The following is a 14,174-nucleotide window of genomic DNA, read 5'->3' as shown; positions in this document are numbered from 1 at the left end:
ACTATCTCTCAATCTTGATATTTATTTTAAGTGCATATTTAATTAACTCATTTACATATGTAAATAAGAAATAAGAGATAGAATTTTATAAAAACTTACCAAAAATAGACCAATGAAAATATATGTAAATCCAGAAAGAGCAAAAATTCATATTAGTCCTGTTAGATAAAAAGATAGGATTTAAAGTAGATGTTAGCAACAAAACAAAGGAGAAATTATTGTAGAGAAATGTGGAAGATTTGAGCATTTGCAATTTAAAGGAAAACAAGTTACTAGTAGTCTGAGAGTATAATAAATGGAGAGATTTTTTTAAAAACTAATTCCCTTAGATTCCCTTTATAAGGCATCACTGGTAATTATGTGAATAAATCATAAGAAGATCATGACAATGGAAAATGTGGCCTGTCTCTTGCAGCGAAAAGGATTTTCTTTTTTAGTCCCCTATGGTCCAAACGGTTTTCATTTTCTAAAGATTGTAGGAATGTGTCCTATGAAACATCTTTTAATAGCAAAACTAGAACATACACAAGTATATTTATAAAAATGCAATGTACAGATTCGTGCATGTGTTATATGTTATTGCACATCCGTCTATATGTTATAGTATATACATATTTTAGTGTGAGTATATGTACAAAATTGGATAACTTACCTCCTTCTATTAATAAAGGTCATACCTCACAAAGCCTGCACCTATCACTGATACCTTGATTTACTACCTTTCTCTGTTTATGCAGTTTCTATGTCTTAGGCAGCATGGGGGTTAAGAATGATCTCTGGAGTTGCCTGTGGTAATTTTATTGCATCCCCACAATTGGATATTGTACAATGCTATTTAGAGTAAAGTAGAAGGGAATTTCAATGCATTACAATGTAAAAACTGTAATTTCAGCCCCAATTTTCAGAAATTGTTTTCTTAGAGAAAATAACTTCCCTGGAAATTTCAGCTCTGTACCATCTTTACGTGGCTCTCTAGACATACTTAAGGACCTGACTTGTAAATTGAACGACCTGATTTACACAAAGAAATTATTCTGTTTTGTTAAAAATTTAGTTTTTTGGGCTTAACAGATAGTACAGGGGTTAAGAGGAAGACCTTGCATGTGCCCGGTCCTGGTTCAATCCCCAGACCCCCTGAGCATTGCCAAGGAAAGCCATGAAAGCTCCCAGAACCCCCAGCTCAAGAAACACAACATCCCTGAGACTCTGCTTTGAACTATGGGCCCAATATGCTGAGATTCATTGGTGAGGTCCCTGATCTCCTGAGCACCAACTGGAAGTCACTCACCCTCAGGCCCCCTCAAAAAAAAAATGTTCAGTTTGCATACATTATTGTGGAGAGAGAAGGATCTTTTTCCTGTTGTTTATTTGAAGATTGTGCTATAGATAATCAGCGGGCAAGGAATGACATCTTTTAGTTTATCACATTTAATTTTTTATAATATTATATCCCAATATTGATTTCAATATATCAATATCCTAATATTGATTTCAGTGAAGCTAACTCAAATGTAAACCACCATTTTATTTTTTTAATTTTTTTTAAATTTTTCATTAGTGAATCACCGTGAGGTACAGTTACAAACTTATGAACTTTCATGTTTGCATTTCAGTCATACAGTGGTCATTTACATCCCTCTACCAGTGCCCATTCTCCTCCACCAATGTTCCCAGTATCCCTCCCACCACCCCACTCCAAACCCCACCACCCCACCCTGCCTCTGCGGCAGGGCATTCCCTTTTGTTCTCTCTCTTGTTGGATGTTGTAGTTTGCAATAGAGGTATTGAGTGGTCATCATGTTCAGTCCATAGTCTACTTTCAGCACGCAGCTTTCAACCGAACTGGGTCCTCCCAACATCCTCTACTCGGTGTTCCCTCCTCTATCTCAGCTGTCTTTTCCCCAGCATGTGAGGCCAGTTTCCAAGCTGTGGGGCAGACCTCCTGGTTCTTATCTCTACTTAAACCACCATTTTAAATTACGGCAACAAATTTTAAGGTGAGGGCATCTCATAAATTAAGCTACTTGCTCTCACCTAAAGATTGTGAAGGATAACAGATATAAATAGGTTTGAGATTATGTTATAATACTATAATAACTCACCAACATTCTATAAAGATAGTTATCTAGAAGCATTTTAAGGACAGTGTGGTGGAAGGACTGGAGTGGGGCATGGTCAAATGAGTTTTGTGTGTATTGAAACTATTCCTAGATTTTTAAAGCCCAGAGAAAAGATAAAAACATTAACTCTCCTATACAGAAAACACTAACAATGTTTATTAACCTTTATCTCACTGGCAAGTATTTGACATTGAATGCTGACAGAATGTGATCATTTGTCTTTCAAAGTAGAGGTTAGTAAGTTAGTAATTTATTTCATAAGGAGAAATGCTCTCAAGACAATAGTTATATGTACAGGGTAGGAGGGACTTAAAAATCAGGTTAACATTTTGTTTAGTCCTGATTTCCCCCTCCCCCATTTTAATTGAGGTACTGTGATATACAGTACTGTTAGTTTTATGCGTACATCATTCCAACACTCCACCCATCACCCGAGCACAAGCTTCCCTCCAAGGGTGACTCCTCCCCTACACCACCCCACCCACCCCACCCTATCACATAACTTCAGTTCTGTAAACCAACTCTCTGGTTCTTTGACCATTTGGCCTTTGGCCATTTGCCATTCCGTTACTATGTTTCTTTCTACCCTACATGGGAGAGATCACTCTGTTCTGTCCCTTCCCTTCTGACTTCACCCTGCAGTACCATCTGTGTAGTTAGGAATTTCATGGTTTCATCTTTTCTGATAGCCAAGTGATATTTCATTGTGTATATTTACCACAGTTACCAAATCAAGTCATCTATTCTTGGGCACGTGGATTTATTCCAAATTTTGGCTGTTGTGAATGGTTCTGTGATGAGCATAGGGGCACAAAGGTTTTTTGAAAAGTGTTGTTGGGCCCTTGAGACAGATGCCAGAAACGTGGGTCATGTGGCAGCTCATTTCTTAGTCCTGCTTTCCTTTATGTGTTTAACATGCAATTGAATTGAAATGTAAGTGAATGAAGGAAAACGGGGCTGGAGAGGCAGCATAAAAGTAGGATGTTTGCCTCATACATTCTGCTGGGCCAACCCTGGTTTGATGCCTGGCACCTCATATGACCCCCTGAGCTATGCCAGGAGTAATCCCTAGGCACAGAGCCAGAAGTAAGCCCTGAGTACCACAGCATATCACTTTATCACTGTCATCCCATTGATCATCATTTGCTCGAGCAAGCCCACTAACATCTCCATTCATCTTAGCCCTGAGATTTTAGCAGCCTCTCTTTACTTGTCCTTCCCAATGGTGCCGCATTAGAGACTCTTCAGGGTCAGGGAAATGAGACCCATCTTTGTTACTGTATTTGGCATATGAATACACCACAAGGAGCTTATCAGACTCTCCCCAATGTGGGCAGTAAACTCTTGGTAGCTTGCCAGGTTCTCTAAGAGGGAGAACTAGGCTATCAGACTCGGCCATGCACTTCCAGGAGCTTGCTTTTATAGTCTCTGGATGTTGGCCATTGATGGGATTCTACAGTGCCGGGGGCAGTTTCTGGGTGTAACTGCCTAGCTACTGGAAAATGGGGAATCTGGGTGGAAGAGGCCCAGTCCTAATCCGAGTATCCTTGTAGATCTCGGGCCCTGGTCCCTCACACCTGGGTTCCTCTGCCTGTTCCTTTAGGTGTGAGGTTCATCTGAACATGTGGAGAGTGGCCTTGAGTATGATGTTGCTGGGTTCTAGAGGTATTCAACTTCTGGGGCTCTGCTCGGGGCAGGCAGGGAAACAACCCACCCCCTCCAATGGACCCCAGTGAAAACAGCCAGGCGCAGGGGCAAGAGACTCTGCGTCACTCTCTTCTGGGAGTTTGCTTTTATAGTCTCTGGATATTGGCCGTTGATGGAATTACGTGGCACCAGGGGCAGTTTCTGTGGAGCAGAGCACCACAGGGTGCAGCAAAAAATTTAAAAGAAAAGAAGGAAGAAAGAAAGAAAGAAAGAAAGAAAGAAAGAAAGAAAGAAAGAAAGAAAGAAAGAAAGAAAGAAAGAAAGAAAGAAAGAAAGAAAGAAAGAAAGAAAGAAAGAGAGAGAGAGAGAGAGAAGGAAGGAAGGAAGGAAGGAAGGAAGGAAGGAAGGAAGGAAGGAAGGAAGGAAGGAAGGAAGGAAGGAAGGAAGGAAGGAAGGAAGGAAGGAAGGAAGAAGGGAAGGAAGGAAGGGAAAGAAGGGAGGAGAGAATGAAGAGAAAGAATGGAAGGAAGAAGAGAAAGAAGAGAAAGAAAGAAGAGAAAAAGAAAAGTACTTAACACATGGTGTCTGACTTAATTTCTAGAGATATATATTTAGTTTATAAGGAGACATGGACTTCATTTCTGTGAGTCCAGAACTGGGAATTTGTTATCAATAATAACAGATCTAATTAATATGGATTAAAAGATACCCTTTAAATAAAAGTGATGTGCTCTTTTCTCTACAAAAGTTAGTGTTTACAATTAAATTAATATAAAATAGTTGTTTCTTTGACAACATTGAATAATCTTTCTAACCATTTAAACTTTTTAAGTTTCTCCTGTGTAGTCTGATGCATGTTGTTCAAAAGTAAGGAAAGTTTATGAACAAATGAAGAAACCTTCTAACACGACCCCACTCTTTTCTAACGGGTCTTCTTGCATTAACTGTCTTTTGTCCCAATTCATTCACTCTACTGCCTATGCAGTTATGCACTTTTCCTTTTGAGTCATCTTTCAACAGCTGAGCCCTCATAAACAAAGGACTTATGGAGAAACAGTTGAAAGTAGACTCGGTCATGGCCCTGTCTTCTGAGCATCTGACTCCTGAGAAGATAAAAAAGTGTTGTCACTTCTCCTTCATGTCTAATAACTTTATCAGATAGAAGGCATGAGTGAATTATTCAAAGTCACTTAGTGACTCATTGGCAGAGGAAGCAATAACTGACTTGCAGACCCTGCTTGGCCTTGAGAGGTGGCCTTTCCTTTCACATCCATGAGAGAACCCATGTGGAATGCAGAGAAAATTACGAACCCAGTCAGCCAACAGTTCCAGTCCCAGCTCCTCAGAACCTACAACTTCTTACAGACAGTTCTATGGGAACGCTTAAAAATAATCAAGTTTATATTTGAGGCCTTCTAGAGAACTGGTCATTTTTACCCTTTTATTTTTATCTCTCCAAGAAAAGTTGGCAGTTCTTTATGTGGGGAGTTGCTGCTTTTTGTTCTGAGTAAAATGCAGAGGCTGAAGAAAGGATATTACAGGTTAAGGCATAACAATAGAAAGAACCACGTTTAAAGGAGGGTGCAACTAGAAGCAGTTTTGCCATTTTGTGTTTGCTCTCAACAAAGAAATGTAAAAGTTCCTATAATAAAGGTGCAAGGGCTTTCTAAAGCAGTTATTTCTTCTTTGAAGACATGTCCTCAAATTATGATGTTTGACCACTTTCCCACATATATAACAGATACTGATTGAGAAAAACAAAATTCCATACCACTCAAAGTAAGATAAAATCAATAAATCCACATAGTTTAATAATGGAAGTGTCCTGTACTTGGGGTCAGTGCAGTTCTTACAAAGTGAAAAATCACAGACTTGATACAGAATATCCTCTTCTTTGAGGTCATGAAAATAGTATTTGCCTTAAATGATCAATATGACTGACCCACCCTCCGCAATCAATGCTAACACTGTGTCTGGAATCATCATTCTTCGCATGACTATTGTATAACATGTGCATTCTCATTGTCTAATCCCCAATGAAAAGAGACATAGAAAAGCAGCAAAAAAATGTCAACTGATTGAACTCCTGTACTGAACTCACTCAGAGGCAGAAAAAAAGACGTAGACAATGAAGGCTTGGCTTTGAAGTGGTTGCTTCTTTATTAACCTAAGGGACAACCTGAATCTCTAGCATATTTTACTAATCTAGGTTCTTTAAAAAGTTTTGGATGTGATTCAGAAATGGCAAGCCCCCTTAAGCCTAACATTTCCACAGTTGACATGATTTGCTGGATTGTGAGCTAGACATTAAAAATGTCTACTGGATAAACGCCACAATGGTACAAAAAAAAATAGTCTTTCCTTCTCCCACGCTCCTGGGTGATACAATTCAGAGAAAGCAGGGATTTGTAAGAAAGAGATTGCTTCCACTTCCAGTTGTGAATTGAACCACTAAGTTGCAGCTTCTGAACAGCAACAGGAAAGCAAGCTAACACAAAAGTGCTGTGGTAGAACCCAACTTCTTTTTCTTTTCTGTTTTGTAGTTTCTCCTTCAGTAACCCCTTCCCATCAGGTTTGTTGATGACAACAGTAATATGTAATATTGAAACAAGATAATTGAGGTGGAGGAGATATCTAGGGCTGGAGCAGAGCTCTGGGTTGAATCCTTGGTACTATTTAGTTCCCCAAGCACCAAGAGGAGCAATCTAGGAGCACTGAGCCAGAAGTAGTCCCCAAGGGCCACCAAGTACTTTCCCAAATAAATAAATTAAAATTACAAGGGCCAATGGGTGTTGACTCAATTGGCTCACCAGCCTGACTCTACCGCTTCCCAACTAAATCTCCCAGGAGATGCGTGCCAATTAGCTAAAATGTATGGACTCACCAGACCCTGCAGCTGAAAACTCCAGGGCACCCTTGGAAGATGGACAGCTCAAATACCAGGGTGGATACTCTGGCAACAGTATCCACACCCCACCACTGCAGCAGGCCAAGGGCTCAACTCCACTGCTTCAAGAATATTTTCTGCAGAGGTGCCGAACTGCAAATAATTTCAGGTACCCGGTGTCCAGGCTGAAAACTCTGGTGTCTTTTGGAGAAAGGACGGGTATCCCCCCACAACATGCTTCCCAGCCTGCTTCCAGAAACCCTGGAAGCCACGTCCACCTCCTACAGCTACCAGCCATGTTGACTCATTGGCCCAGACCATAGACACCGAAGTCTCTGGAGCTCCTAATTTCTCCATACTGAAATCCCAGTAGGAACACACCAAATTAGATGGGAAAATAACATAGAATCCAATTAAACTCAACAAACAAAAACAGTAACACCAGCAACAGCTTACTAAATTCTTAGACAAGGACTTAAGAACCCCAAATCAAATATAATCATTTTTAGAAAAATGGATTTAATTTATTGATTTTTAATAATGGAGATTTTTATCGGATCATTTTAATTCTAGAATTCTATTAACAGTTGTGTCTTTTTATACATTAAAATTAATTCAAAAAATTTAGAAGAGCCCATTGAATTTATGATTCAATAGTTTTTAAGAGCAAAGTTGTATTGTTAAAATGCAAATATAACTGATACATTATTAATTTAAAAGAAAAAACAAGCACAGATACTGTAGCACTGTCATCCTGTTGTTCATCAATTTGCTCAAGCTGTCACCAGTAATGTCTCCATTGTGAGATTTGTTCCTGCTTTTGGCATATCGAATACACCACGTGTAGCTTGCCAAACTTTGCTGTGAGGGCAGGATACTCTTGGTAGCTTGCCGGGCTCTCCAAGAGGGATGGAGGAATCAAACCTGGGTCGACCGTGTGCAAGGCAAACACCCTACCTGCTGTGCTATGGCTCAAGCCCACAGATACACAGGATGTTTTATAACTTTTTAGAAGAATCTGCAAAACAATCTATAGTTGTCATTATAGGTCAGTGCAACTGCAAAGCAACTAATGACATGTTGGGCTAGATAATTCTTCGATGCCAGTGCTGTTCTCTGTGTTGTGATACTCTACAATAACTCTGTACCCTTCTCCAAAGGCCAGTGGCAACACCAGCCCCTCCCAGCTGGGATAACCAAAATATCTCCAGGTATTGCCAAATGTCTCTTGAGAGACAAACTGCTCCCACTTGAGGGCCGCTGTCTCAAAATAAGACTGGAGGAGATTTTACTTGTCATCTCTCTCATCCTCTAAATTTATGTTTGTTTCCATGTTAGTTTTTTGTTTCTATGTTAAATATGCACTACTTTTACAGCGGGGGAGGGGGAGGGGGAATGCCTTTCTTCAAAAAGAAAAAAGTATGGAGGAGTTTGGAGAGCCACTGTAGAATTCCCATATAACTTAGAAAAAAGTGGACTATATAAGAAAGAAAAATTCTTCACAAAGCTGTGTTGCCATTTTGATTGACTTAATAGCTTTATGTCATGTATTTACTCCTAAAAGATTAAGACTGTTTTTTTAAAAAAATCAGAAAATACATTCTAAAATGTTTATCATCCAAAAACTGACAGCATAAACAATGGGGAAGTGGCAGCCAAACCCAAGCTATTTAATGAATGCAATTGGCATTGGCATGCACAGTTAAGAATTTATTTTCTGTCCAGAAGAACCAGCCGTTAGCAAAACTACCAGGAATGTGAAATGTGTCTTCAATACCTTTCTATCCTCTGATGCCACTGCCTTCAGTAATGAATGCATCTATTTATTCACCAATGCAGAAGGACTGCATTAGACACCGAATTATTTGGGGTTTGAAAAGCAACAACTTTCATGTAAATTAATTTATGGTCTTACTCTTACAACCTATACACTAGAACTTAGTCCCGAGACAGGAATGTTCTCATGGGGCAACTTGAGAGACCAATGTTTCCTGGCTGGAGCCAGGCAGAGGACAGGGCTCCTTGCCAAGTCAGACCACAAAAGCAGCCTGCCTGGTGGGGCCCGCAGCAAGGTCAGGTTGGGATACGTGAAATCCAAGAGAGGAGATGAGAAGACGGCTATGTTCTTTCACTCAGTGAAGAGACATCTTAAAGAATGATGTGGAGCCTTAACAACTCTAGCTGGAGAAAAGTGAAAATGTTTAAGACAACTGAGAAGAATGCAAGCAGCAACTGGCAGAAGGTAGGGATCAGCAGTGAGAGAAACAAGAAGATGGTAAGAAAAATAATAGTGCTGAAGAGAAAATTACGAAGAGTACAAGTCTCGGGAAAATTGCCTGCCTGCTACTAGACCAGGGAATATAAAGTTTAGAAAGTCGATCTGGATGCTCTGGGGAAAGGGTGGGGTAGCTAGGGGTGTTTTCTTAAAGCACAGACCCCGTGTAGTGGGTTTTAAGGACAGGGTTGATAAAGTAGCATTCCTGTAAGTAAGTCAGAGACATGAATAAGTAGGTTCAAGTTTTTTTTAAAAAAATAGTATTTATCTTCCTCAAGTCACCCTATTTTAACTTCACGGTGCTTATCCATTATTCAGTCTTTACTTTCATCAGTCTTCAGCCAAGATTTGAATTGCCATTTCCTGGTTCTGTGGGTGGTTAGGATAATGATGGGTATTCTCTGCCTTTGCTCCATTTCTTGCCTACCCCCCTCTTTTTGAGGGTTTGTGCTCTCTTTGCTCTACTCCATAAAAGATACTGTCACTTATGAAGGCTGTCTGTGTGTGGCCCTGGAGCCCCTCCAGCCTGCTTCTTAATAATAACAGCAGCCGCCAGAAAAGGAAGAAAATGGATTATAAACCTCAGTGTAAATGTTAGGACTAACAGTGACCATGATGTTGGCTTTCTTTTATTCTGAAACAGAAACAGAAAGAATGTTCTGGGCTTCATATAAAATGAGTCATCAGTTATAAAAATGTCTCTTCCTTTTGCCTCAGGGCAGGCTTTTTATAGCATGGATGTTCTTCATATTTGGAAAAACCATTAAAAATTTTAAAATAGGGGCTGGAGCAATAGTACAGTAGGTAGGAAGCTGGCCTATGCTGTGCTAATCCCCAGCAATACATATGGTCACCTGTGTACTGCCAGGAGTGATTCCTGAGTGCAGAGCCAGGAGTAACCCCTGAGCACTGCATAAAATGGCCCAAAAACAAAAAATTAAAATTAAAAAAAGAAATAAGAAAGAAAGAAAGAAAGAAAGAAAGAAAGAAAGAAAGAAAGAAAGAAAGAAAGAAAGAAAGAAAGAAAGAAAGAAAGAAGAAGAAAATAATTAAAATGAACAAGATTTGGTTCACCCTCATAATCTTACTGATAGAATATTCAAATTATATATCTAAAACTAAGGTTGTAGGAATTTTGTTGGTTTTTTTTTTTTGCTTGTCTTATTTTACGCTACTCAGTGCTGCTATCTCTGTGTTCAGGAGTCACTCCCAGTGGGGCTCAGGGGACCATATGAGCTCAGAGTTATGAGCCACCCACACAGGCCCTAAGGCAGAGTCCTCAGACTGGGGCTGGCTCATCTGTGATCACCAAATGACCGCTAGACCTGGGCATTCAGTGTTTCCACCGAAACCAGAGATCAGCCACCCCAGGAGCTGGCAGCAAGTTGAAGTTAGCAAAGATTGATTTGTTGGGAGAGAACAACAATAAAAAATGGACTTCAGATTGACCCTGAGTCGGCTGCTTGCAAGGCCAGCTCCTTAACGCCTTACTATCTCTCCAGCTCAAAGTGCAAGGAATTGTTAAATAAATACTAAATTGAAAATTTCCTCTAAACCACTTATAGCCATGCTTCCTAATCTGAATAAAATGGAGTTCCTTAAGCTATTTCCAATATTTCCAAGAATTCAACAGAAATTGTAAGTTTGGCATCAATAAAATTACACAGGCAAATTGAAATGTCAAGGATCTTTGAATATGCCTGGAGTTAAAATAATGTAATGTGACAACAACGGCATATTTTGATGATCAAGATTTGTTATAGAGAAAAGGAAAGTGATGTAGGAATGGAGAGAGAAGGGGGAAAAAGGAGGGAGATAGATACAAAGAAAGGAATAGGATTTAGTTCTATGACTGAATCAGTCTTTACTAAATTGAACTCAACACATCCAGTTTCTTGTCTTTAAATTGGCTATAATGCTCTTTACAGTCTTGGAATAATCTGAGGCCAGGGATTTTTCAACCTGTTTCACTAACAACTCCTTTTTGCCTCAGAAGTTTTGATGCAACCCAAGTATATAAAATAGGTATACAAATCAAGTATTGGCTAATAAGAAAGCATGAAGTTATTTTCTTTTTGTTTTTACAGCCAACCTGACTCTGCACAGTGCTTATTCCTGGCAGGGTCTGGAGTATAAGATGGAATATGAGGAGCAAACCCTAGCTGACTGCATACAAGGCAAGTGAGAGCAGAAATTAGAAACGTATAGTCAGAAGTGAGTGACAGAAATGAAGTGTATGGTAGGTGATATTAAAAAAAAAAACTTAACAGAAGGTCTATGCAGCAGAATATCCTGAGGAATGAATCAAGGAGCTCCAACAAGATGAGATATAGGAAACCACTAGAAAACAATACAAGATAGGAAACAGTCTGAAAAAAAATGAATTAACACACAAGGAGACTATGAGAAGAGGAAAAATATAAGAATCATCAGATATCTTGAAGAATAGGAAGGTGAATTATATGAAGAACTGCTAATTTAAAAAATTATAAATCAGAAGTTACAAGAGTTTTGGAATGCAGACAACCAGATCCAAGAGGCCCAAAGAGTTCTAGCAAAATCATAAACAATCAGAAAAACTTCAAGACCTGTCATACTTAGAATTACAAAAGCCAAAAACAGATAGAGAATATTGAAAGCAGCAAGACCAGAAAGAAACTTAGATACATAGGAAAGCCTGTGAGAGTCACAGCAGATTTATCATATTAGACTATGAGCCAGGAGAGAGAATAATGGTGGGGTATAGTTTTTTAGAAAGAAAGAAAGAAAGAAAGAAAGAAAGAAAGAAAGAAAGAAAGAAAGAAAAGAAAGAAGAAAGAAAGAAAGAAAGAAAGAAGAAAGAAAGAAAGAAAGAAAGAAAGAAAGAAAGAAAGAAAGAAAGAGAGAAAGAGAGAAAGAGAGAAAGAGAGAAAGAGAGAAAGAGAGAAAGAGAGAAAGAGAGAAAGAGAGAAAGAGAAGAGAGAGAGAGAGAGAGAGAGAAGAGAGAAAGAGAGAAAGAGAGAAAGAGAGAAAGAGAGAAAGAGAGAAAGAGAGAAAGAGAGAAAGAAAGAAAGAAAGAAAGAAAGAAAGAAAGAAAGAAAGAAAGAAAGAAAGAAAGAAAGAAAGAAAGAAAGAAGAAAGAAAGAAAGAAAGGGAGAGAGAAAGAGAGAAAGCAAGCTCAGTTTAATGAATACCTTATTGTCATTCATATTTGAAGAAATTATATAAAGCTTCATGGACTGGCAACAGTTTGGTGAATTAATAGTGAATTAATAGTCTGGAAACCAGTTTTTCAAGAAGCATTAAAGAACTTCTTTAAAAAACAAGGCAAATTTCTCGGCTCTTTGCCATTGGGTATGGCATTCACTCAAGGTGCTTATCGTTGCCCTATACTAGATTAAAAAATATCCAATCTATCCCTAGCTTGCTAAGAGTTTTACACTTTTGTGATAATTAATGTTTTATTCATATTAATTTTTTTCTATATCTGTTCAGATGTTTACTTTAACCTCTATAGGGATTTTTTATTAAAATATTTTACTAATTTAAAAAATCACTGAACTCTTTATTACACATCCAAGATCTTAACCACTCTCCTCTATTACCTTAAAACAAAACATTAACTAAAGACAGATTAGTTAATGTTTTGTCAGTACTATCATTTGATGTCATTGTTATTAAAAAAATGAGTAAAGGGGTCGAGGTAATAGCTCAAAGGGGTAAACGTGGGAGTTGTAGGTTCAAAGCCTAGTGGTTTTCTGAGCATCACCAGAGTGACTCCTGAGCAATGTACCAGGAGTATAAGGGTAGCCCCCAGCACCACCAGGTAACCACTGCCCCCAAAATGTAAAAAGTACATTGCTACCAAATAAATTTACCAAGTTTAGCAGAAGAAAATTCTAAAGCCTCCAGATATTCATGGTGGTAACATTATGGTGGTTGCTAATCATTGCTCTAGAATGAATAATTTGACATTTTGTGATCTGTCATTCATTTAAACTGCAGGATGAGTGATATAAAATAATCACCATTATTTAACTATTCCAAATCATATATTCATCAGCTGCATATCAGGCATTATAATATATACTGCTACTTTAACAGATCGCTGTGCCATCAATTCTAATATAGTGTTATTCTGAAACCACAATGTACTTTTAATACATCTCTTTATATTCATTAAGCACAAATCAAAGAGTGGGCACTAAAATCACAAATCCTTCACTAGATCCACTTTCTCACTTTGTTCTGTCTTGCTAATTTGCAATTTAGGTACTGCCACATACAAAACAGCATTCTGAGAAACTTTTTAAAGGGCCCTCATGCTTACTCTGAGAAGATTTCAACCAAATTGAAAAAATAAGTGTACAACAAAGAGGGGGGGGGGGACAAATAATCCTCAATACTATAAATTTTTCTGCAAAAATTGAAGCACATAACAATTTTCCCATATCCTATTATACAGTTCTTACACATTTAGTGTGTAAAGAATTTTAGAATAAAAAGTATTTTCTAACTGTACCCAATTAGAATGTAAGTAGCTACAGCAGATAGCCCATTACCAATCCACAGTGCTATACAGGAGCAGGTTATTCAGCTTGTGGATTAACCATACTCCTTGTTCTACCATTTTCTCATTTTAAGCTTCTCTCTGTTTCTTTCGTTAACCTTGTTCCTATTCATTGTCCTGTGAAGATAAGAGGCTCAAAGAGTACAGGTTTAGTGTAGAACACAAAAAGGTACTTTGAGTCATTAGTAGTTTTTACAGGGCTCTAGTAGAGAAAAGAGACAATATAATGAGTTATGTTAAGTTTGTCATATTAGTATGAAGTATCTTCCTTTCAATATTTAGGCTACGAGAGCTATACAGTTGAAAATGTCCATAAGGATCATGAATTTCTATCTCCTAACTTCACAGGTAATAGAACAAGAGCCCAGACAAGGTAGGTGACTTATCCCACGTTACCCAGTTAGAGAACATCATAGATAAGACAGAAACCAGGCTTTGCTGATGCTAAACCCGTTCCTTTAAATGTTTCATTTTAATCTTTTTCCAGACTTAGATTTTCCCAGTATATTTTATTTCTTCAACATTTAGGTGAAAGAAATCAAATAAATTGAAATAAAATGATTGCAATAATTATTATAATAAAATATATTTATGTGAGCAGCATCTTTAATTCTTTCCCATTGATACAATAACCCAATCTTGTCAAATTTTATTATATAAAATTCTTCCAAGTTATCTTAATACAGATTGGAATCC

The sequence above is a fragment of the Sorex araneus genome, chromosome 1 (genome assembly GCF_027595985.1).
Source record: "Sorex araneus isolate mSorAra2 chromosome 1, mSorAra2.pri, whole genome shotgun sequence".
Classification (NCBI taxonomy): Eukaryota; Metazoa; Chordata; class Mammalia; order Eulipotyphla; family Soricidae; genus Sorex; species Sorex araneus.
The sequence above is the reverse complement of the archived record's forward strand: the minus strand, read 5'-3'. Positions refer to the sequence as shown.